The following is a 24,751-nucleotide window of genomic DNA, read 5'->3' as shown; positions in this document are numbered from 1 at the left end:
TATATTGGTTTAAATGAACTTCTGCTGTTATTACAGTATTTATAGAAACCTAAAGGGCTGTGGATGCAGTTTAGCAGATATTTGTTTACTTTTTAAGGAGATAATTATGTGATGTCCACCAAGCTTGTGTGCAATCTATAATGGTAATTATCATGCTTGTACAAAAATACAAATTACACTCCAAAATATGTATCCAGTGGGAAATTATTCCCTTCTACATTTTTAAAATACAAAGAAAAATAATGCTCTCATGCACTGCTTGCTTGCACTGTTTTCAGTCCAGTTTCTCTTTTGTTTGATTGCTGTTGGTGTACTCTCACTTTGCCCAGCAGATTAACTTTTTTCCTACAGCTTATGTAAGCAGCCATTTCAACTGGATCCACTGATGCAAGAGGCAGCCGAGTCATCTTATTCAATGTACCCATCTACTACTGCTAGAAGCCCATGAGACCTATTGATAGAAATGATGTGTAGCTGCACTACAGCTTCTCCAGTTCTATCATTTGCAGCTGTAAGGTGACACTGTATTGAATTTTTGAGCTCTAAGTGCTTTCATCCTGCTTCTTCACACAGGCAAGCTACAAAATGTTCATTGCTTTTCAACACTTCAGCCTCTGCAAGTGAAAACTCAGATATATAGCAATTATTGTGAACTGGAAACTTGGCTGTGTCAGAATTCAGCTTGACTCAAAGAAAGAGAACTTTCTGGTGCCTTTCTATCATTCTGAGCTTGACTGGTAAGACAACTAGTTGGGATTAATCTGCTCTACCCTGAGCTACAATAGTGCTGGGACGGCTCCCCCAGAGCTAACCTAGCTGTATTAGATGCCATTAATTGGATGACAAAGTTGGTTTAGTTGGTGGCAGAAATCTGACGAGCCAAGAGTCTTTGCTAAGAGCATAATCTAAGTGCAGATAAACTGTGTTCTTATTTCCCTGTGGCTGTGCTAGTCAGAACGGTGTGTCACGCCGCAATATTTAAGAAAAATGTGTTTATACCTTAAATTTTTTAACTTAAAACATTTACAGAATCATCTAATCTGATCCTTGCTCACTTCAAAAAAGCCTGGAATGCTAAGGAATGAACCATGCAAGGAGTTTCCAGAGGTATCAGATTGATCTGAGCAGAATTCACATGAGAAGTGGGCACTGAAAGCTTGGAGCATGTAAACCTTTCTCACATGGCACAGAATAAACACTTCTTTTCAGTTAATCTAACAACATACATTGAGAAAAAGTTACACTAGGTATTAGAAATTGTTTGTTCTTTTACCATGTTGCATCTCTATGCTTAGGAAATGCTACAACACCTAATAATATAATATGTTTATCCATGGGTTTCCTTAGTTATCTTTGGGAAAAATGTGATTTTTTTTCTCTTTCTTTTACATTAAAATAATTCCTGATTCTGGATAGCCTGTATAATGTTGATCCTAGTTCTCAACTCTGGATTAGATTGGTTTTGCAAGGAAAAAAGTGAGTTGGGGCACAACTGGCTGTGTACACTAGGTCTGTTAATTTGACCATGGCATTCCTAAATTTTGGGAGGCAAATCAGAATTACAACTGGCTACCAGGTTCTTAAGGTTCAGTGTAGCAAATACAGTCTTGAGTCTTTTCTTCATTGATACAAGGGCAGAACTGGTGATATTTTTCCCCTTCATTGCAGGACTTCTGTTAAGTATATTACTCAATAATACAAGTTCCCTATAACTCAGGAAGTAATTTCACATTGCCCAGACGAATAATTTTCTGAGGACAGGAATATACTAAGAAAAGACAGTAAATCATGATCTTAAGGGGAAGATGATTTGCCTGATGAAATGTAGATGTCTGCTCTTGAGCAAGATGTCTATGCTTCTGTTACAATCCGTGGAGAGAAACAGGGAAGAGTAGACTGTAACTCCACTTCTCTGACAGGGATAAAACTGTGCAGATAAATTGTTTTCTATAAATGTCAATTTCTCTACCAACCATAAAAGAAAGCTTGTATGAATAATTTGGAAGCAGGCAAGTAAATCCTCTCCTCAGTGCTTAAAGGAGAATAAATCTTTCAAGTGGGACACAGATGAAGAAACACAGTCAATCAGACTAATAATTTGGAACTCAATAATCCACCACTTCTGATGCACTTTGTTTCACAGGAAATTTCTGTCTAGCTCTGAACAAAATTGCTAACATTTCACTATAGGAGGGACCATTCCAAAGGTGAGGTCTCCTGGCAGCCCCATTCAAATTAGAAGATGTTTTCTATTTTCCCAGTAAGGGATTTTGCCTTCTCAAAGCTGTGCTATTTGCCTTTTTAAATAGTGTCAGCTGAGTATAAAGATGCAAGACACAATTAGTGTCTCAGCCTTTGGCATGCAATGTGATTATTTCTGGTACATTAATATTTCAGCTAATTCATCAAAACATATTATTCACCTGCAATAACCCCAGAGGCTCTATTCCTCCACAGGATTCTGATTGGTTTTGCATTTGGTAAAAGCAGTAAGAGAGGGAGAGGTTTTATATTTGTTATGTTGCAATGGATTAGAGATCAGGGCAGAATTTTTTTCCGAATATTACTGAAAAACATAGTATTTTTTTTGTATTCTGCAAATCTTCTGATTCTATCTGGTATCCTCTGAAGCTTTTCAAAAACCTTGTATTTGTTGTCTCCTCAGAAGAATTTCACTTCTGAATAAATTTAATATAAGAAAAATGGCAAAATATTTAGATAAAAAGTACCTGTCATGCTTTTCTGAGAAAAAATGAGCACGAGAAAAGGGATGGGGCTACTCCCCCAACCCACAAGCTCAAAATCATCCAGACCTGGGATTTGGGAAAGAGGTCTTAGGTCACACAATACTGAGAAGTCTGACAGTCACAGGGCAGTCCAAGCTGGCATCACTCAGTGAGCATGTGAGAAACTCTATGTATGAACATAAATCTGTGTCATTGCCTCAGACCTACATTGCAGGTACTTTGAGGAAGCAACTTCTATATCTACTGCACACTTGGAAATCTTCATAACTTGCCCCAAATACTTCCTATTTATCTTCTGTCATATGAAACCTCTCCTTCCTTATACCACAAACATAAAAGAATTTTCAAAAAGAATGAAAATAAAGAAATAGGACATGTATTTTCCCCTCCTCCAAAGTTCTTTCATATATATTTCTTACATGTAAATGCATAGTTTCGATATACATCATTTTGTAGGGTTTTTCTGGCAGGAGAATATTTTAATGTGAATAAGCACAGCTTCTGCCTGCTCCACACACTGGTTGCCTTAGTAACTGTGGCATAGTGCAGCTGAAGTGTGCTGATACCCTTGAAAGGGAGTTTGAAGGAAGCAGATGGGCTGTGATTATCATTGGTTGGATCAATTAGATGAGTAGATTGTGAGATACTAAAAATAATACCTTCAACTGCTTAAAAAATTAATTTTGCAAGAGGAACAGCATTTTCAATGTGGCTATTTAAGATATACGTCATTGTGTTTGCAATATTTTTGTTCCATTTATATGATGAGGAAAGATGAAACTTTTCTGTCTTTTACCAGAAGATAAACTTGATAGCTTTACTTTATTTTTAGTGGTTTCTTCATTTCCAGACTGAGTCTGCTGGTATGAACAAAGTGTGTTAATATGCTAAAAAATTAACAAGAATGAATTTATAAACTAGTTTATAAACATTTGTTAAGTTTGAAGACAAAGACTAGAAAGGCAATACTAAAATATCTTTACTAAATAGAAGAGGAGGAAAGGAAAAATCTGATACTTGTGACTTTGATATTTTTGCAGAATATGAGTTCTTTCCTAGATGAAAGCTGGGGTACATTGTATCAGGGGAAAAAAATGCTTGGAAATAGTTTTGTAAATTATCAGCTTAGTGGATTTACAGAGTATGATTTTATTATCCTATTTCGATTCACTATAAATTTATTCCAAAGGAAAGGGAACTGAGTGACAAAATTTCTATATTTTGAAATTTAAATTTTTAAAGTTCTCTTTATTTTTTAATAGGAAAATTTGCAGGCTTGGTGTTTAATATTCTATGAAATTTGCAGAAAATTGACCACTAAATGTAAAATTGCTAATAAGCAAAAAAACCCTTAGAGGGCAAACATTCTTCCGATATCCATGAGATTTTGTAACTCTCTCCAAATGTAAAAATACACATCTAGTTTAACATGAGAAGTGGGAGAGATGTAATCCTTTTATTGGCTGTGAATCCTTTGTATGAAGAACCTCCATTCTTTGTGTCTTAACAATATCAGGTATCACAAATATTTTGCAGTCCCATTTGGATAAGTGGGGTACCTGGCTTAGTAGCAGTGATGGGTGACCTCCAAACACTGGATCTTGAAAGCTACATTTCTCTAAGGAAGTTTATAGAAGATATCCCAGGTTTCTGACATGATCACCACATTGCAAGGGGTGCAGGATCACTTTTCATTTTTCTTAAGATACAATTCCTGCAGAGTTTTGTATGAGTGTATGCTAGCCCCACTCCTCTGTCGTATTCCTGCTGTCAAAAATGCTCTGATTACAGCTTATTTTCCCTGCTGGGATGCCTGCCTCTTTGTAACACTGCTTTTTATGGTCTCTAAGAAACTCAGAGTGTTGAGGGACTGGAGGAAAAGGATAGGCATGGAGTTAGAAAAAGACAAGATGAGAGCAGGCACAGCTCCTGAGGGGCTACTTTTTTTTCCTGGAAGAAATCGCTGTTGGAGGAGAAGGAAACAAAATGCAATTACCAGGAAGAAGATGCTGGCAAAGTAAAAGGCATTTAGCTTAATTTAGTCAAACTAAAGAGATATTTAAAGCTTCTGTTCTATCTTTCATATATACACCTGTTGGTGCCTGAAGGGCCCTCTGGAAATTCTCCTTCACCCTTCAAATAATGTAATTTTTTTGAGAAAGCTGTGCTTTGCTTTGTAGTAGGCCCACATGGGAGTGGGGATTGGGGAATTTACTGAACTCCAGATACTCTTTGAGATCAGACAAGTTTTTTATTAACATCTCAAAACCTTTGCAGCAGTGAATGCGAGTAAAGACCACTCACAAAGCCTGGAGGCTGAGGAAGGTGCTCACAGAAATATGGAATCCTCAGCAACATACTCCAAGTCTGATCTACTGTAATGACAGACAAATAGAAAGTGTGTGAAATTGTGTCATGTTGTTTCTCTTGTCTGTGGGCTGGGGAAGCTGGAACTAGGTAAGACATTTTTATGTTTTCCTGTTTTTTCCGTTTATACAGCTCAGTCCAGCTGAATATGTTGACATGACTCACACTAGTGCCAACCTCGCATGCACTGTTACTGCCTCACTACATCTGAGTCCCAGAGAAATGTCGAAAGAATCAAGGCTGTTACAGGGGTCAGCAGGTCTCATTGTCTCTTTAATGGTGTTGGTTTGGACATGCCTTTACCAATTAACTAATTGATCAACTGATGAGACAGAGAGTGAAGCAGGGCTTTATAGTATGTGCAGAATTTACATGAGAAAGTTATGAAAGTAAACCATCACAGGACTTTTAATTTTAGCCATCTTAGTTGGCTAGATTTCAGTCCTGGATGTGCTCAGGATAGCTAACACCACCCCAGTACACGTGATGAGTGACACAAGTAAGATGAATCACTTCTTAAGGGTTCACTGCCTCACTTGCTTAGAGAAGTATCCACCACTATAATACAACAGCTATGAACCTATGAACATTGTAACAAATCCCAGAACAGAAAATCAGAAAAATATTGTTAATATATATGCAATAACAGTTTCAAATTATGTATATTCCCATATGTGTAACAGAGCACATAGGGAAAAGTACACAGTACTTAAAGCACACAGTAAATAAATTGGGGAACACTGGAAATGAACCATATTGTGGCAATTTTAATTGCCTTTTAAGGATTAGTTTTTTAGTCTGTTCCCTTTGTTGCCCTAGTGTTTAAGAGAAAATGTAATAAAAATTGTCTGATTTGACACTGTCAAATAACTTGCTATTTGCAGCTAACATGATGAGCTCCCAGAGGGTTTTTTGAAGAAATGCTTCAAATATGTATCAAAACAAGAAGAAAATTCCTCAAAGAACTTGTTTGACTTAAAGTGTCACTAAATCAAACTTAACGGAACATTGGCCAGTTTTTTAAACTGTAGTAAGTTGAAAGACTTTGTAAATCTGCTTGGAGGATCACTTGCTGTAATTTATTTTGTTAATTATAGAAAAGTTCTCACAGAGATCATGGTCAAAGTGAACTCCCCTGTACTGTGCAACCTCATTTTGTATGGTTGCTGAAACATATTTTGCATCCTGAATTCCATAATTTCAGAGATCTCTCTGTTTCTCCTGCTCTTGTGTGCTAGCCATAGATTTCATTTCCTCAGACCTTTCCTTCTCTTGCTACTGACTCTTAATTTCATTAGTGGCTAACAGTATTACCTTAATTTCAGGAGCACGTGGCGATTCAATCACAAGTGCTTAAGAGACTGATTGTCAATCATCCCCATCATGTGCTCAAATCAGCCCTTGATCCTCTCCCAACTTGTGGAGCACTTTGGGTCTTTGGTCCTGACTCAGCACCCACTGCCCAGTTGCCTTTGATGCAAACCCAGGTGAGCTTAAGAAGGGTAAAGAATCAGATCTTCCATGCAAAGAAGAATTACATTTATTGGTAATTTATTCATGTTTTTATATTGCTATTAAGAAGGCTCTACTAGCAATAGTTAGTTAAGTCAATAGCTTTCAACCCAAAAGCAGAAATGTACATTTAATGGGACTTGTAAAATGAACCAGTTATTCTGGGTTAAGAAGGCTATAAGGAAAAAAAATATCATGGACAAAATGCATCTGTTCCACTATTCTACAGTAATATAGTATATATTTTCATGAAAGAAAAAAGATGTCAGTTAAACTAGTACTCATCAAAAACCAGGAAATGAGTATTATAAAGAGTGAGTTAGAAGAAAATTACACACGTCAAAATGAAATGTTTCCACAATATACTCTGAATTTTGGCATTCGTTCTGGCCTGTGAGGCATTCTGTAAAGCTCCCAAAGGAATATCAGGCATCTTTAAAACACAAACAATAATTTTTCCTTCTAGTTCATAGACTTTAGAAGAATTTTCAATATTTTCCATAGGCGCCCTTTCTGTTTCCTTCCTTTACAATGCTTTCTGAGTTTACTTTTCTTTTGTCTTTTGGAATAAAAGAAATTTAGGATGAAAGCACATCCAGAGATTTTCTGCTACGTGTCCTTTTGTGTGTGGATGTGCTGGGATGTGCTTTTGTGTGTGTGTTACTGGGATTTTCATAGCAGAAAATCCAGACAAATTTTCACTGTGCAGGAATTAACATTCTGATGTGATCAACAACAACTAAGCCCATTACTGAGTAGTGATAACTGGTCTCTTCCACATTTGCATGCATCTAAACTACAGAAAAAGCCTTTGAAGATACTTTGTAGAGTAGATGCATTATTTATTTTGTGTTATTGCTGTCAATATTACAAACAAGATGTACACAGATTCATACCTCTACTGGTTTTGTGCTAAACTGCTGTGTACAAATTCAGAGCCTCTTAAGCCTGTGCATTCTGGAACTGGAACTCATTTACAAAGTATTTCTAAGCTCTGATCATGTAAGCCATATGAATATGTATGTCTCCAAATTTCAAAAATAGAGAACCTAATAAGATCTGATTTTCCAGTTAAAATCCTAGGCTCATGTTACATTCATCTCCCACAGAGCCTGACAAAACAAGGTCAGATTAAAACATCTACCTTGAAAAAGGAACAAAACCATAAAACTGATATTGATGATATCAGCAGTCTGCCTTTGGGAGGGGCATGTGATGAGTTAAAACTGGTCTGCAATCCCATATGACTTCTGAACCACCTTTTCAGTTTGGGTTGCAAATGGAAATGTAAAACAAGCAGACACAGAAAGAAAACCAAACCCCATGAAATTATCTCACCTTTTGTGTCTTCAAGAAGTATGTGCCATTTTTCCCTTTAAAAATCTTTTGCTTGGTCAGGGTATTTTTTCTTATATAAATTTCATTTGGAACTTTAAGTCATAATCTGATTTTATGAGGTACATATAAATTATATAGAATATCTGCTCAAAAAAAGGGGTTTTTGGCAGCCTACTTCAGAGAAAAGTCAGTGAAAGGTTAATGCAGATGAAAATCTCATGGACAGCTACATTAAGGCTGCTAAATGCTCTGTAACTCTCAGCGGTGCTGAGTTCACAAGGATGCTGAAGTGCCTCTAGCCAGCTCTATTTAGTTGTAACAGCTCAGTTCTAGACATTTCATTTTGGGTATAGGCAGATCTGCATAAGCAGAGCATAATTCTAACAAGCTTCTAAAATTGTAGGATGTCATAAAAGCAGGGGAAAATAATGTGTAAAAAAAGAAAGCTATGAAGAAGAGAAAATGAAGAATTAGTTCTCTCAGTGTTTTGTATATGATGCTAAAGGAGCCAAGGCATTGTCAAAATTGGCATGATGAAAAAGTAAGATTTTTCAGAAAATCTGCTTAATCCTTCTGATAGTCCATAAAGTATCTTAAATAAATATTTTGTCGAGGAATTTGAAGGATTGTTTTCAATAGATGCTGCCTTTTGAAAGGCTTATTGACTAGTTTATCTCTTGTGTTCCTTTCCAGATGCTGGACTTTGTGATTCATGAAATACAGTAACAGCACACTGATATTTGAAACTTTACAGTAATTAGTAAAGAAAAAGTAAAAGTAGATGAAAACAATATCAAGTGGATGCCACAAAAATATTTCATTTTAAATATCCTGGATAAGATATCAGAAATTCTTCAGAAAACAGTCTAAGCACTTAACATGCTTCCTGAGGAAGGGAAGTGGAGGGAGATGTACTGATCTTTTCTCTGTGGTGGCCAGGGAGTGGCCTGAAGTTGTGTCAGGGGAGGTTTAGGATGGGTATTAGGAAAAGGTTCTTTGAGAGTGTTGTGCACTGGAACAGTTCCCCAGGGCAGTGGTCACAGCACCAAGGCTGACAGAGCGCAGTAAGCATTTGGACAAGGCTCTCAGACACATGGTGTGACTCTTGGGGCAGTCCTGTGCAGGGCTAAGAGTTGGACTGGATGATTCCTCTGGTTTTCTTCCAGCTCAAGATATTCTGTGATTCCATAAGGTACACTGTGTGCTAATATTGGAAATTACTCATAGAATTCCTTCTGTAATACCATTTTTTTTTGAGAAATATACTCTGGAAAGATATGGTTTTCAATCAAGAATTGATGTTGAATGATGTTTAATGATGGTTCATTGGCTCATTCTGCAGATTGCCTGACTCTTCAGTTTTCTAATTAGTTATTACCTTCCTGAATTTGCAGAACTTTTTTTTCACTTATCCCCACACTGAATATATATTTTTTTTTAACAGAGCAGGACTTATTCCAAATTCTTTCCCACAGTTCAGTCTGGTAGAAAAAAAGGACTAATGAAATCTTTAAATTTGTAAAAGAATTAAGAAGCCTTAGATCTTCATATATAACACTGAGATGCTGCTCATGAAATCCATAATTTTTAAAGAATGTTGAAAAATTGGGGCAGATGAAGGAAAAAAGCTATTGACATGTTCCTAAGATTAGAAAGTATCTTGCTGTGAGGAACTGAGCTCAATCCGTTCACTTTATCTGAAATAAAATTGGGATGTCACTTGATTGCAACCTATGAGTATATAGTGGTTAACAAAAAGGACCTAAATTCAGCAGGGAAAGACATAATTATATCCTGCTAGCTGAACCAGGATTTCTTGCATCAGAAATTTGGGACCACTTTTTAACAATGGTGATAATTAAATGATGGAAAAAATTACTATAGGGTTACTAAATTAACCATCTTTAAAGTCCTCAGCATGGCTAGAAGGATTAATAATGTAGGATATTCTGCATTTCTTCCAGCTGAAATCCTGCTGGTTTGGGGAGGAGGAGGATGCTACTGTCTCCCTCATACTTCTTGTAGTAAATGTGCCAAAGCCAAATTGGATTGTTTTCTCAAAATTTTCCCTTAATTAAACACCAACTACTGCAGTTGAACAGAGGGATACATGATTGAGATCTAATGACCTGTGATATGGAGCACAACAAACTAAATCAATGAGCTTTTGTATTTTGATATGCAAATCTGCAGACTTCATGCAGAGTTTTGCCATCTGGAGTAGCAATGTAACTCTGCTGACTGTGGGCTTGTTTTTCCTCCTCATTTTGTGAGAATTGCCTGCCTTAAACAATATTGGAGTTGATGCTGTTCAACCGGGTTAGGGTTGAATTTTTTTTCCCCACATGTTGCATTTGTGAGTGGGAAGGTTGTCATAATTTTTGGTGCATAAAAAGATCTTAATATAGTTTTCTGTAGTTGTTATGGAATCATAAAAGAGTTTGTGTTGGAAGAGACCTTTTAAATGTCATCAAGTTGAGCTCCCCTTCAATGAGCAGGGACATGACCAAGTAGACTCTTAGAGACCCTAACCTTGAATGTTTTCAGAAATGGAGCATCTACCACCTCCTGGGACAACTTATTGTAATGTGTTTCCTCATTTAAAAAAAACCCAAAAAACCAAAAAATCAAACTTCTTTCATATACATAATCAAAATTAACCCTCCTTCAGTTTAATACCATTACCCCCTGTCCTATTGCAATAGGCTGTGGTAAAATGTTTGTCACCATCTTCCTCGGAGGGCCCCTGCAGGTACTGAAAGGCTGCTATGAGGTCTCCCAGGAGCCTTTTGCTCACCAGGCTGAAGAAGCCTGATTCTCTCTGCCTGTGTTCATTCCTCGTCATGTTAATATAACTTTTAGAAAATAAACATTCCTATTCTTACAGTACAGCTTTTCATCCGTTTAAAGTGCAAAATTGCCATGGCAGCCCAAGTATCAGAATTTCAGAAGGCATGAAATCTGCACTTGTTCTGTGTGCAGGCCTTAATGAAATGAGATGGGCTAATGATGAGTAAACATGACACAAAAACAGTTTTATGTATCTAAGGTTTCCCATATCCAAGTGTCCTATGTTGCTGATTAGCTGTGTTATATACCAATTAGTATATAACTGATTTTGTTTCCAAAACAAAATCAATCAAACAAGACAATTCCTAACTTGTAAAGATCAAATTAATGTGGTATTCCAAACAGGAATGAGTGTTTTTATAACTGTCATAAACACTGTAATTTGAATTATCATAGCTCTGCATTATAATATCTTGCTACCTGATTTCTTGTTACCTATGGGAAATATATGTACATTCCCTCATGCTCAGAACCATGAATAAAAACATAATGTACGTTAAAAATGAGGAGAAATTTTAAAAATTTATTTCATTCCATACTGACAGAAAAAAACTCACTTTAGAAATTCTGAATAGCATATTTTGAAATTAAGCTTTTAACATATTTTGTTTCATTGTGGAGCATATGATTTTATGTCATATCATGAGACAGAGAATATTTTTTAATATAAGACATTATATAAGTGTGCTTGAAATAGGAAGGTAAAAAAAGGTCAAATCAATTAAACAAATCTTCTTGACCTCTTAATATAAAATGCTTTGATGATCTATTGAAATGAAATGGAAGTTTGTGTTTATCTATTAGTTTATATGTTTTTCTATTAGCTTACCTTAAATACAAAGAGATAGTAGTTATATAAATTTGTATGAAATCTAGATGTTATCACATATTTCACACTAAAATAAAAAGAGAGATCATTAAAATGGAAAAACAGCTATGGTAATATTGTTCTGTCAAGTAAAAGACACCCTACATAGTTTTGGGAAGCAGATTCTCATTTGTTTCTCACAGCCCTTTGGGGCATAAAATATGAAAATGGTCCATTTTGATGAGAGCTTAATTGCTTTTGCATGTATTTCTCCAGTATGAATTCATGGTGGTTTCTATTAAAGCTTCTATGTCAATAAATCATGCCAAAGGAGTCTCTGTTCAGGAAAGCAGTTATGCAAATGCTAAATCCTCACTCAGGTTCTATAGCATACCAAAACTGTTAAAAAAGGAATGCCCAGTGAATGAGAATAAAAATATGGATAGGAACACTTATTCCAGGAGATGTACTTTTGGCATGATTAATCATAAGAAGCTTTTTTAACTTTAGTCAGTGGATTGACAAATAAGCAGCAACTGTAATTTATTAAAAATATCTTTGTAAAAAAAAATCTTCTTCAGTTCTCCAAATAATAATCTCATGTTTCATAGTTGATTTGTTTCTCATATCCATCATTGAATTGTATATTTGGGAAACTGTCCCTGGAGTACTTAGTGCTACAAATCAGCATAATTGTATAGATCTGGCAAAGAGCAATTTACAGTCTCACTCCATGATGATGCACTGGGGTATAGTGTTTTTCTGTTTTATTTGAGATATAAAACATATCCACTATTAAGAACTTTCTCATTCAAGATCTGTCATGTAAAATACACTCAATTACTTGTAAAGCACAGATGCATTAAACAGTTGAGGTTTTTTTTCTAGAGGCATACTGGACTTGATATAAGTTTTTAATTGAGTGAATTGAAAATACTAATATTTTTATTATTGTGTAGTGCTTAATGTAATTAGGGGTCAGTAATGAGTAAGAGATAGTTATGTATCAATTTCCAAATACTCTGGTCCCATTTTTGAAAAGAAATAGTAACAATTGACTTTTTTTTTAACCCTGAATTTTTAGTGGTTATTAGTGTAGATCTACCTTTTTTTTTTTTTTTCTTTTTTTCTGTGCAAGGGTGAGCCATCAACTGGTATCAGTCTTGGAAGATATAGGGTTCTTTTCCTGTAGATACTGAATGTAATGTGTCATCAGATATAACTTTTTTACAGTCATCAGGTAAGATTTTTCAGTATGTGTGAAGCATGATGACATAATCAATAACCTGTTCTGCTTTTAAGAATAATTCTTGAATGACTTGGTGATAGATATAATTTCAAACCCTATGACAGAACAAAAGATGTGAAGAAAAAAGCAAGAAATGAAGAATGCTGGTTATAGCCACCTACTGGAAGCATTTTAATAAAGTCTATAAATCAGTGCTTTAGGACATTAGTCAGCATTAAAATATTATCATAACACATATCTGATTTCTACAGAATCTGGATTCATAAAGTAAAATCCTAATTTCTTTGAAGTCAGTTGCAAAATCCTCATTAACTATCATTAAAATATTCCCATTAGTAAGGTCAGGAAGTAGGAGCCAAAACTGAAATCAGTTACTGCTGAGCATTGTGATTATTAGCAAGTGCAACATTTGAAATTATCCTTCTCTTCAATGTGAGGATATTTTTCCATTTATATGAGTTTGTTATTCTGCTCTGTGTGTTTAGCATCCAAACTCTTGAGGACAGAAATTAGTTTAGGAATATTTTGTACAGTCTCTTAACAAAAGGGCTTGTGATTTCAATTTGAGCATCTGGGTGCTATCAGAATGCAATGGATTCATAATAACTGCATGCAAAACAGCTAGGAGGAAAATTGCATACAGAAAGGTAATTATCTGGAATATGATAATACAGGCTGCCACCTACGCTGGCTTTTCTTCCTAATGGCTGTTGAAAAAGACTGAGCACCTTTGTTAAGCATTTCAAAGACGGAACAGTGACAGGTGCTATACAGAATTCAAGAGCTATTGTTTAAACTTAAGCAATATTGACTAAAACTCTGATTTCACCCTAGGAAGCCAGTTAATTATAGCTGAGGCTTTATTCAAAAGCTGACATGACATAGCTGACAGAATTACAGAGGAAACTGAGTTAGTCATTGACATCAATGATATAAAGTACCCTCGTGCTTCTTACCTCATATGAGGGAATAGTTACAAATTGCTGGTATGGTTGATGATGCACAGTGGTTAATGACATATTCAGGGCATTTACTGTTGAAAAAAAAGGAGATTCAGATCTAATTTATATATATTTGACAGTCTCACGGCTTTCACAGATGATGGTGCTGTCCTGAATGGAAATAAGAAATTAAATGAAAATTGAATGCTTATATCCTTTTCTTCAAGGTGGGCCTGAAGTAATAAAGGCAGGGAGGTTTGTTTGTTGCATTTTGATAAATTTTAAAGCCATTTTTCCTTGTTTTAATTTATTAGAAATTAATATTTTTTTCTACTTTATAAAGAGGTAAAAATTAAATGCAAAAGGTTTGCTTGAATTCAGAGGAAAAGGAATACTGGTACTCATAGAGGGTATTTTATCTAACCTTCTGTCCCTCTAAGGCAAGAATATTTTGATGTTATTGTTTCAGAAAATACAAAATAAGTCTGAAGTCTTCTAGCAGGAATTCTTATAACAGGAAAACAGGACAGGAGAGAATGGATAGGTAAAGAAACAGGTATTAAAAGAGAGGAGAATACATGGCTACATTCAAAATTGGTAAACTAGCTAAGCCTCAAAATAATTAAAGAAACAAAGTTCCCGATTCTCAACAGGGAATGGATTGCCAAACTCCGAATAATCCTGTGACCTATATTCCCAGAACACAATTACTAGTTCAGCACCAAAACAATTGGTTGATTAAAAAAGCAAACTCCCTAAAACTCCCTGTAGTGTTGCCTTATTATTTAACCACTTTTGAGACACACAGGCTACTTTCTTGGATTTTGAACCCGCTTCTCCTATTTATAGGAATGAACACTGAGTCAAATGACATTCTGGGACAAAGCTGGGTATTCCTCTGTTCATCATGAGGAAACTGCTTCTTTCTGCACAGATCAAGTAAATTCAAGAATTAGCAAGAAAGTCACACCTAGTAATTGGGATATTCACCTGGAGAAGCAGACTAGGATTTTCCTGTTCCTACTCTGGAGAATGTTAAATATATTAATTTAACACTTGACCTACTGGATAATTGGAAGACTGCTGTGGTTATATGAGAGTCTCCAGAGGGGTTTGTGTCTTCATAGACCGTTTGTTAAACTCATACATGGGAATCAGGACCTCCTATAGGACTTTTTAATGTTTATTTTAGCAAGATATCATTATATGGGTATGGTCTTGGTCAGCTTTTGGCGCTAGATCTGTAAAGCACATATTGGCTCAGATAGTTCCACTGTATGGAGCATTTCTATTCCCAGTCAGTTCCCAGACTATTATCCAGTGAGAGTCAAGCAAGTCCAAGCTGAACCTTTGGTCCTTGGGTTAGAAAAATGGCTGGCAGTGCCCCATAGCCTATGGCCCTGCTCAGAAACTCCTACTGACAAAAAGGTGAGGAGACAAGCAGACAATTCTGTTTACAGGCTTCTTTCCTGGACTTCCCACAGCACTCTGCAGACTCCCTGTGCTGTTAGCATACTGCAGGTCTGAACAGGTGCCAAAGCTTCTGGTGCATTTTACAAATTGGCAGCAAGATAAGCTCTGCTGCCATCCAGACAAATTATGCCCTGGTCCAACATGTACTTCATCAAAGCCTTGGTAGTCACTGCTGGGGCTGTTTTTCATTATCTCATCCTCAGTGGGAGATCAATAGAAACAACAATGTTAGCAAACACAAGAGCCTAAAATATGTCAAAATTCTTAATTATTTTTATTTTTTAATTTTATAGATGCTGAAGTAAAGCATAAAATCTTGGCTACAAAATAGGTCTTTTGATTCACCGATTAATTTTATTTAGGATTATATCCCTGTAGAGAGGTTAGCATGTGGCCAGGCTGTGCTACTAATTACTTACTTTGAACATTACCTCATATTCAACAGGCACATAAAACAGTATTTATGAATGTAGGCAGGAAACGGCCAGTGGAACAGAATCCAAAACTGTCTCAGAGTGTTTTGGAGGTTTTAGATTGTGTTAAATTTATTGATATTAAATAAAATGCTAGTATATGGACCAGCATCAGAGATGAGATAATAAAATAGATCTCAGGTGTCAGAAATATTCAATCTAATTGATATCAAGGAGGTATCCAAGAAAACTTTAATAAAGTCAGCAAGAGAAACCCTAGCTAAGGTAAAATAATGAAAATTGGAGGCAAATGTAATAAAAGCCAGATAGTATTTATTTCTGATCAAATGTAATGTCTCATTGCAAATATTTCTGAAAGTATAAAATTCAAGTGATGCATTAAAATCAGAAGAAATGTGCTTTTGAAAGCAAAACTGCAGGTAGTAAATTTATCAGTGTTATAAAGTATAACTAGCCTGGGAGAGCAGCAGTCATAACCTCCTTCCATAGTCCTTGCATTGTTTGCATGCGTCTTTTGCATATAGACTTTGTAAAATATTTTGTTAGTTTAATACCATTTATGGGTTTAAGAAAACTTTTACTAGTGGTACTGTTTGCAGTTTTGCCTCATTTTACTGTTACTCTGGTGTTTCACTATTTGTTTTTGCAGTTTTCAGTCTTTGATCTCTTACACTTATTTTGTTGGTGGGTCAAGGAAGAATGCTGTCAGATGATATACAGCAGATGCTCTTAGCTGAACAATTGCATTATTTCCTATCTCAGCAATACTTTTATTTTTCCCCCCAGTATATGGTGGTCTCTCTATTTGGTGTCATAGCATGAGTACGTTAGGCTTAAGTCAGGTGTTTACCACACACCATTTTGTGTACGTGATGTCTCTGAGCTTGTGCACAGATTATTCACACAATAAATAGAATTCACTTTGCTAAACTCAAAAAATTGTTATGACAAATACTCTTGATATTATCCCATTTATTTCCTCTTTTAATAGAAAAAAAAATTCAAGTAGAATTTCCTGAGGTATCAGTCTTGAGAGAAAGAGGCAAATGGCTTTTCCCTAACATCCATTACTTTAAAAGAAAAAGGGTTGTCTGTTGTATTGATTGATATATATTCCTGTTCTATAAACCTGGAAGATATGTTGCAGGAAATGATATTTTTCTGTAGAGATTTTTAAAAAAGACTTTAATAAAAATAAATGTTTTTATGACTTAATACCCATTAGAGGTATTGGCTCTTTCCATGTTTAACACAGTCATTTACTTAATGGAAACAATTACTTCACAGAAAATGGACTAATTTTCAAGGAGTTGAGGTTACAAATTCAAATATGCAGGCTTTTCAGGAATTATGACTGGGTCAACCACCCCCATAATATCCAAAAGAACAGTTTTTTGTTTAGTTTAATAGCATGATGATCCATTTCTTTATTTTAAAGGATAATCCTTATTTCCTTTTCATTCTGAAATGCAAGAGGAAGTGGTTGAGTAAGGTCACTGTGAAGGAACACAGACTATATATGTTATCATTTAACTCAAGTTTGTTTTCAGAGGAAGGACAGTGGTAAGTCCACTTATTTTGGCAGCACCTGGAGAAGGGCCCTTCCCAAACTCTGTGGAAGTGTTGAGGAATCCCTGTGGTGCGGGTTGCTCGGTGTGCAGCTGCAGCTTGAGATGTGCCCCTTTGCACAATGAAAGGTGTCGGTGACCCGGACACACAAACAAAGCAGGAGCTGGGGACCCCCAGATCCTCCTCTGCTTACACTGAATGGGTATGAGTGGGTATAAAGGCCCTGGGGCTCCTTTGTCTGGGGTCTTGAAGGCACCCAGCTTGAGCTGTTTGTTATTGCACCAAGATTAAATCGTTTTAGGGGTAGAGACGTTTGAAACCTGGTGCTGAGCTGGCGACGAAACCTGGTGTGGGTGTGGAGGTGTAGCTGGCAAGGTGCTTCCATCCCAGCTCAGGGAGTGCCAGAGCAGATCCTGGATGGTCAGACAGGGAGTTTTCCTTAGCAGTGTCTGTGCAGGCTCAGCACACTTTAAATACAGGAGTCTCTGGTGGTCTTGGGACTCACTGCTGATGTGTTCAGTGCTGCTGGAAGTCGTGTAGAATGAAGGCTTTAGGCACCCATGGTAGAACACACTCAGGGAGTGGATTTTCTGTTTGCCTAGGGCAAGGACTGCACACATAGATGCTAAATCAGGGTCACTGCTTGAAAATGAAAGATCTTGTCTGAAGCAAAGCGAGAAACGCAAAATAAAGAGCTTATGCTCGTATTATCAGCACCGTAAAAGATTGATGAAGAGTGCTTGAGCTGAAATTTTTTTTAAATGTATATTTTTTCAGTCACTTGTCTTACATGCTCTCTATAGATCAGAAGTGTGAGAGTAAGATCCTATAATTCCTTTATAGGATCTTTCCTAGGGTGGGCTTAACTTTATAGCTACTTGTAAGGTGCTGTGCTTTACATTAGTGGCAAAAATAGCGTTGACTCAGGAAAAAAAATCTTAGAAAATCTTCAAAGGAAATAACACTTAAAACATCCCTGTTTTGATTATGACTGGAAGTCTCATCCTATATAAATAAATATATATATATATATGTTGTTCTATGTTTGTGTGGAAAAAGCCTTGTATTATCACAAAAAAATATAATAGATTCTTTAAAAAAAAAAAAAAAAATTGAAAATCTGGTCTCATAAAAAGTATGCCTTTCCATATGCCTACTCACTTCACATCAGGGACCTATCCAGGTGTAAAAAAATCCTACTTTTTGATTTTTTTTCAAGAAGTGCAAATACATTGCATTAAGACAAATAACTCTCCAGTCACATGGTTTGATCTCTGATAATGTATCCTTTGAGAGTAATGAAAAAACCTTATCTTTTGGGACTCAACAAATAAATACAAGGGGAAAAAAAGGAAAATTCTTGTATACAGCACATTTGGTAATTAATAAGGCAATTTGTGCGTCAAAGAAGCAATAATTGGTTCAAAAATTTTCAATTATCTTATCCATCTGCCAAAGCATTACAAAAGTAAGTATTTTAACAGTCTCTGGAACCTGTCCTTACCAAACATTTGTCTTCCCATCTGCGATAAGATTTTTAAAGAAGTACCTCTCTTGATTAAGAAAATACTCATATTCTCACAGATGATAAAATGGAGAAGATAAAAGAAGACAAAAGCTGTTTTGATTCTTTTATAAGAAATTGGAAGTAATTCACTTGATAGTTTAGAAAGATAAATACAAACTGTGTAAAGACTATTGTTATCTGATCAAAGCTGAAAATATGTACATTTTCTGAACACAACAGTGTGAAATTAACTGTAACCATCTTTTAGCTAATTATGGAAATTGACCAAATATAAGAATAAATGTTATACAGTAAAACTGGATTACCAGTACTAGTCCACTAGTAAACAATTTTCTTTAATATTCATGTGTTTCTCATCTAAAATTTAAATACAAATTTATCACAAACCACATCTGTATTATGAAATTTTTACCCTGAAGAACATATATTCTAGGAGAAGTACAATTTAAAGTTCTTTAAACATTTAAGATACTTAGTTCTGCATACATATTGAAGTTTTGTCTGTTACCTTTTATTTACTGTTCAGACTGATTTGAAAAGTAAATAATTAAATTTGCTGAGTGGGTTAAAAGGAGAAACAGGAATTTATGCATATTCTAGATATGCATTTTAACCTGATTTGCTTTAAAAATTTCTGTTATGCTTAGTCTTCTGTATCTTGGAAAATGTGTACGGATCAAACTCTTGTTCTCTATGTTTTCTAAAAATGTAAGTAAGTTGTAAGTAACATATATAGCTAATGTAAGGAAAATAGTTTGAAAAGAATGGTATACATTTTGCAGGCAAAAAATCAGTATAACTGAATATAATATACCAGTTAGTATATGAAAAAATTGATTTTTGGAACTAATTACTTTTTGAAAAGATCATGATATTTAAAAGTTCTGTGGAAGAATGTGTTGGCACATTTAAGTTTATTTAGAAGTTAGGAGTGATCACACTGTGGAAAACACTAAATTTTACAGTATTCTCCTTTTCCTGTTTTAAGAGCTTAATGAATAACACCAGATTTGACAAGTATTTTGCTTCCTTATTTTTCATATTTTTAAAGAAAGAAAGAACCTGAAATTCAAGATAAGTAGTTAAGAAATAAAATAGCAGTCTGTAAAAGTAGTGCAAAGAGGTTCTTTTAAAGAATATGTCTCCAGAGTATAACTATTGAGAGTTAGCAAAGGCATGCTGCATTTCTCTTATCAATTTACAGGATATATTTTACAGAGTTATCATTTCCCACTGCTAATTCCTCAACAGCTCTTTTGCTTTGCAATAAGAATCTTAATGCTGAGTAGTTCTTCTATTTGGAGTGCTGTGTAAGTAATACTTTTTCTAGATTCACTCCTAATCCCATAAATTCAGCATTACTCATTATTTTGATGCTCATGTGAACAGGATCAGAACTTCATGTGTATTCTGCACATTTAAAATATCCATGAGCTGACTTTAAGGGATAGATATGTATATAAAAAAATGTGTGAAACTGGATTTTAAAGCTAGGAATTGCATTTTTCCAGTATACTTGCATTCAGTATTCATGGCTATTCCTGTAACACAATGACAAACAACTCTGTTTTCAGTGGAATCAGAATGGAACCACTAATTTTGAAGGTGCATAAGTTTCTTTTCTCTTTAAACAGTTAAACAAAAAAGTTACTAATTTTAATAATAGAAATATTTTGTATCTTTTTATTTGTGTTCTTTACTAAGAATGAATCTGTATTTTTGCTGTGAAGACATTAAAAATATTCATTAATGGATGATAAAATGGAACATTAATTTCACTTGACTGTATTATGCAGGTTATAGGACAATGTTGGTATATACAGATGGTGGTCAAGGAAAAATACGCATTAGAAAGAATTCCAGTTCTTGATTTTACAGTTTCGGTGGTTTTAAAATCCTTAGCATGTGATCTCTGCCAGGAAACCATACAGAAGTTTTTTTTCCCAAAAGCTCTGGAGGGAAATAGTGAGTGGGTTTTGATTGGAATTCCAAGGTCAAGATAAGCATTTCTCTTTATTGCACTTTCTCCCCTAGGAACGGCTTAGGAGGAGCTGCAAGCATCTCATAAAACAGCTTTAATACAGCTGTTGGTTTCAGGTAGTTGATATGTAATGCTTTCTGTAAATTAGTCTTTGTAGTAATTGTTTGGAAAATGTGTCAATAGAAGTACTGGAATTGGTAATGACAATTATTTGTAAATTTACACTTAGAGTTACCTTGTTCTTATTTAGGACCTTGATGATTGAACTTAAGCATTTTCAAATACTAAGAAAATTTTTCATAAATAGGTTGTCAGAGGTCTTTAAAGAATCTGTTGACAATGAACAATTTTTAGGAAGGTGATTGGTTCTCTCTATCTGAATCAAAGCTGGAGAAGTAACTTGGCTGGCATTTTGTGTTTTTTTAGAGGGAACCTCTAACATGAGAACAAAATATGAAGGAATCCACAGAGGGTTTCACTTTACTTTAGGAAAATCTACTTTTGAATTACCTGTTGCATTGATAAACATCTGTGTCGCACAATAAAAATCTTTTTCACTTAAAGGGCAGCCAGGAATTCATTGTAGTGAAGATAAGTCCATCTTCAAGTCAAGACAGCCATAGAAAGCAATTTAACAGTGAAAATCACTGATGTTCTTTCTTCTGATAGAAATTATAGATCTGGAAGGTGTTGATAAATCTAACTATAGATTCAACTAGAAATTGCTTGAAGCACTGGAAATATGGATGCATCTGTTTATTTTTTTGCTATTCTCATTGTTTTTCTGAGGTGATTGTTAGCTATAAGCATATTTATGTTGTCTTAAATATTCTGTAACCCAGTTTTGTAACCCATACAAAGAGGATGTCTTGGTGACTCACATTTGAACTCTAACACTAGACAGAATGAGTTTGGTATGGGCTTTTATTGAGTGAGTTCTCTCCACCAGTCCTTTTGCTCTGAGGTCTTCTCAGAGTCCTCTTGTCTCTACATTCTGAAATCTTAATAAAAGGGTTACTGGAGAAAGTATATTTTTCAACTGTGCTTGTCTCAAAGAAAATAGTTTCTATCAGCTGTTCTGAAGAGAATTCTTTAGACTTTTAATGATGCCAGTCACATATGCACTTTCTGCCAAAAATATAAAAAAAGACGGAAAAGAGACTTGATAATCTGGGCACTGATGCTTTAATGAGACAATTCTCTGTAATCATGCAAATAACTATTTGGCTGACTATTCTGGATGAAGTAGCTTATCCTCCACCTGCTAAATGGTAAGCCAGCATGGCACAAAAAAGGAATTCTTCCTACTTTGTGTCATCAGAGTTCAGCGGCAATACTGTGTCACTGGTATTGGCATTTTGCTTTACTGATACTCAGTGGTCTTTTTTGTAACTAAGCTTTTGGCTCCAACAAAAGTGTCCCTCAGAACATTTACTTTTTTTCAAACATAAGCTAATACTAACATAAGAGTATAAAATTACGGACTCTCTTTGATGTATCTCATAGTAGCAATTATAATTGTTCTAGTTTAATAGTTGAATCATAGAGGAGACTCAATCCCTTAGGACTCCACAATGTTTTCACTCATGAGGAATATCTTAAACCATGTTGTACATTGAATTTTTGTTATAATCCATATCATAAGGCTGGTGAAATTTTCTGGGCCCTATATATTAGCTTTCAAGAAATACCTGTGGGATTTTATTTTAGTCAACGTTTCCATAACAGGACATATATGGAAAGTCATTCTGCTAGTGTGTTTAACTTTTCCTATTTCGGAAAGTTTGTACTAATATAGAAAAAAAATAGATGCTCAGTTGTAAGGGTCTTTTGCTAACACTGCTTAGCTATGATTTATGGCTTGATATGAGCTGTGCTACATTCACTTTTGTGTTTTGTTTTCTTAATTAATCAACTCTTGTTTATTACAAATTGCTAATAACTTTGGAGAGCTATTCTTATCTAATCTAAAACATTTACTTAAATTATTTGGCTTCATTAGCACTTTTCTCACTATCCCAGTTAAAGATTTTACTTTTGAAAAAAGTAAAGTTTTTAATTTTACTTTTGAAAAAAAGTAAAAACTTTAAAGCAAACCTTTAAAGTAAAAACTTTACTTTTGAAAGATATAGGCATATAGAAAATACATATGCACAACAACAGTAGCAAAACACAGTAAGATATCTTTCCTTCTGCACTCTAGTAACCATCCAGCTATCCTTACCTTCTACAGCAGACTCTGATTAAAAACCTGAAGCTTATTTATGTTTCAAACAGCTTACTCCAAGTTTATCTCAGCACTTCCTCTGCAGTTACAAACTTGGGAGCGTGTTCCTGCAAGACTGGTGCCATCTCCCCCTGGGGCAGGGGTGCCTGCTGGAGTGCTGCTCTGCTCTGTCTGTTCCCTCTCTGGCTTTCTATGCACACCAGCAGCCTGGAGAGCAGGTGATAAGCTGTGACTGCCATTTGCTGTCCTGGTGCTGCTTCTGCTCTTATTTTTTTTTTTGAGATAATGGAACTACTGTCCAAGAAAATAGAGGTTTTAGGCTATTCTCACTTCAGAAAGGTTAGTGCTGTTTTGGTAAGGCAGCTAGGAAGCCTCTCAAGCAGCCTAAGTATGCACTGCAGCTAAAAGAAGCACTTAGTTTAGCGCCACTTCTGTGCCATCTCTTTTCTTTTGTTGGCACAAGCTTTTGTGCAGCTGTGTGTGGAAATGAGTTAGGCCAATAATCCCAGTTAAAGTTAACACAATCAAGAAAACAAAATGAAATAGTTATTTTAAAATCCAGCTGATAGGTCAGGCCTGATAATACTTACAAATGCTGTGATCAGAGCCTTTCCAGAGGAGAATTATTCAGTACCATCCATCATAAGTATTTTCAAGATGAGACGTTGTTAGGATGCCAGGTCTCATATGACCTGCTTAGATCCTAAGTAGTGCTCATGAAATGAATGATAAGCCTCCAGTGGATGTCAAATCTTTTAAATATTGGGTATATTACATTAAAGGGTATGTTCAGCACCAGATGTAAAGAGCGGATTTTAGGAGAACTGTGAACACTGATCACCCTGTTTTTATGTTAATTAATGTACACTGTTCCTCTCTGAAATCACATTCACAAAAGAAAAACAACCTTTTAGTACTTCAGGGGAAAAAGCATTAAAAGCCTTGGAGCACTTCACAGGCTAATTGTTTGGAGCATTTCACACTGTAGTTCTACCTTTTTGTTCCTTGTGAATCAGAAAATATAATTTAACAGATATGTTTCTTTCTTTGTAATATTTTGTAACACTGAAACACAAGCCAGATGTTTGGTCAAATATATATATTTCTTTATAAATATATATATATATAATTATAAAGAAAAGTTTTTGTATTAATTTTGGATCTAATTTAGATTAATATTCTATTCTAATAGAATAAGCCCTGTACTGTCAAGACCTCAGTCCAAAGTCAGTTAATATTCAACTCTATATAATGCAGATATCCTATATTTAACTTATATAGAGTGTACCCGGACCAATGAATAATTTGTACACATCATTCACCAAATAAATAATTCAGCAGATTTTTTAGAGTATCACCTTTCACTGTGCTGTTTGTGTTGTACATGTCACAGTGGGGTGGGTTCTCCATGCTGTGTATAGTAATGAGAAAGTTGGAATGAGAAAAAAGGCATCCTCTGGTATTTTCCAGACAGAATTTGGAGTTACCTGAAAAGATTTTCATGTCCCCATTTAGATTGGCTGCTCTGCATCATCACACAGAAGAGGTAAGATGGCCACTGCATAAGTGTTTTTTGATTTACAAAGTCTTATGATGAGTTTATAATTATTTGCACCTCAGCTGTCTTATATCCAGCCAGGTGTAAGCTGTAAGGGCCTGTTTCAAAGCAGCAGATTTATGTTTCTTGAATGCATACATGACAGAAGCAAACTGTGACCATGTATTTG

General features: G+C 35.3%; 1 long non-coding RNA gene across 2 annotated transcripts; it reads left to right on the top strand.

Moving 5' to 3' along the window:
* The first annotated feature begins 364 nt into the window (after window positions 1–364).
* Window positions 365–11,779, top strand: LOC135299990 (uncharacterized). 2 transcript variants are annotated; one of them, XR_010361846.1, is made up of 4 exons: window positions 365–737; window positions 5,025–5,204; window positions 6,440–6,601; window positions 8,658–11,779. It is a non-coding gene; the product is annotated as an uncharacterized LOC135299990 (long non-coding RNA). The 2 variants fall into 2 exon arrangements; XR_010361845.1 differs by having other exon boundaries at window positions 5,025–6,601.
* Window positions 11,780–24,751: the final 12,972 nt, after the last annotated feature.

This window comes from Passer domesticus, chromosome 4 (assembly GCF_036417665.1).
Source record: "Passer domesticus isolate bPasDom1 chromosome 4, bPasDom1.hap1, whole genome shotgun sequence".
Classification (NCBI taxonomy): Eukaryota; Metazoa; Chordata; class Aves; order Passeriformes; family Passeridae; genus Passer; species Passer domesticus.
This window is presented reverse-complemented; position numbering and strand designations above follow the sequence as displayed.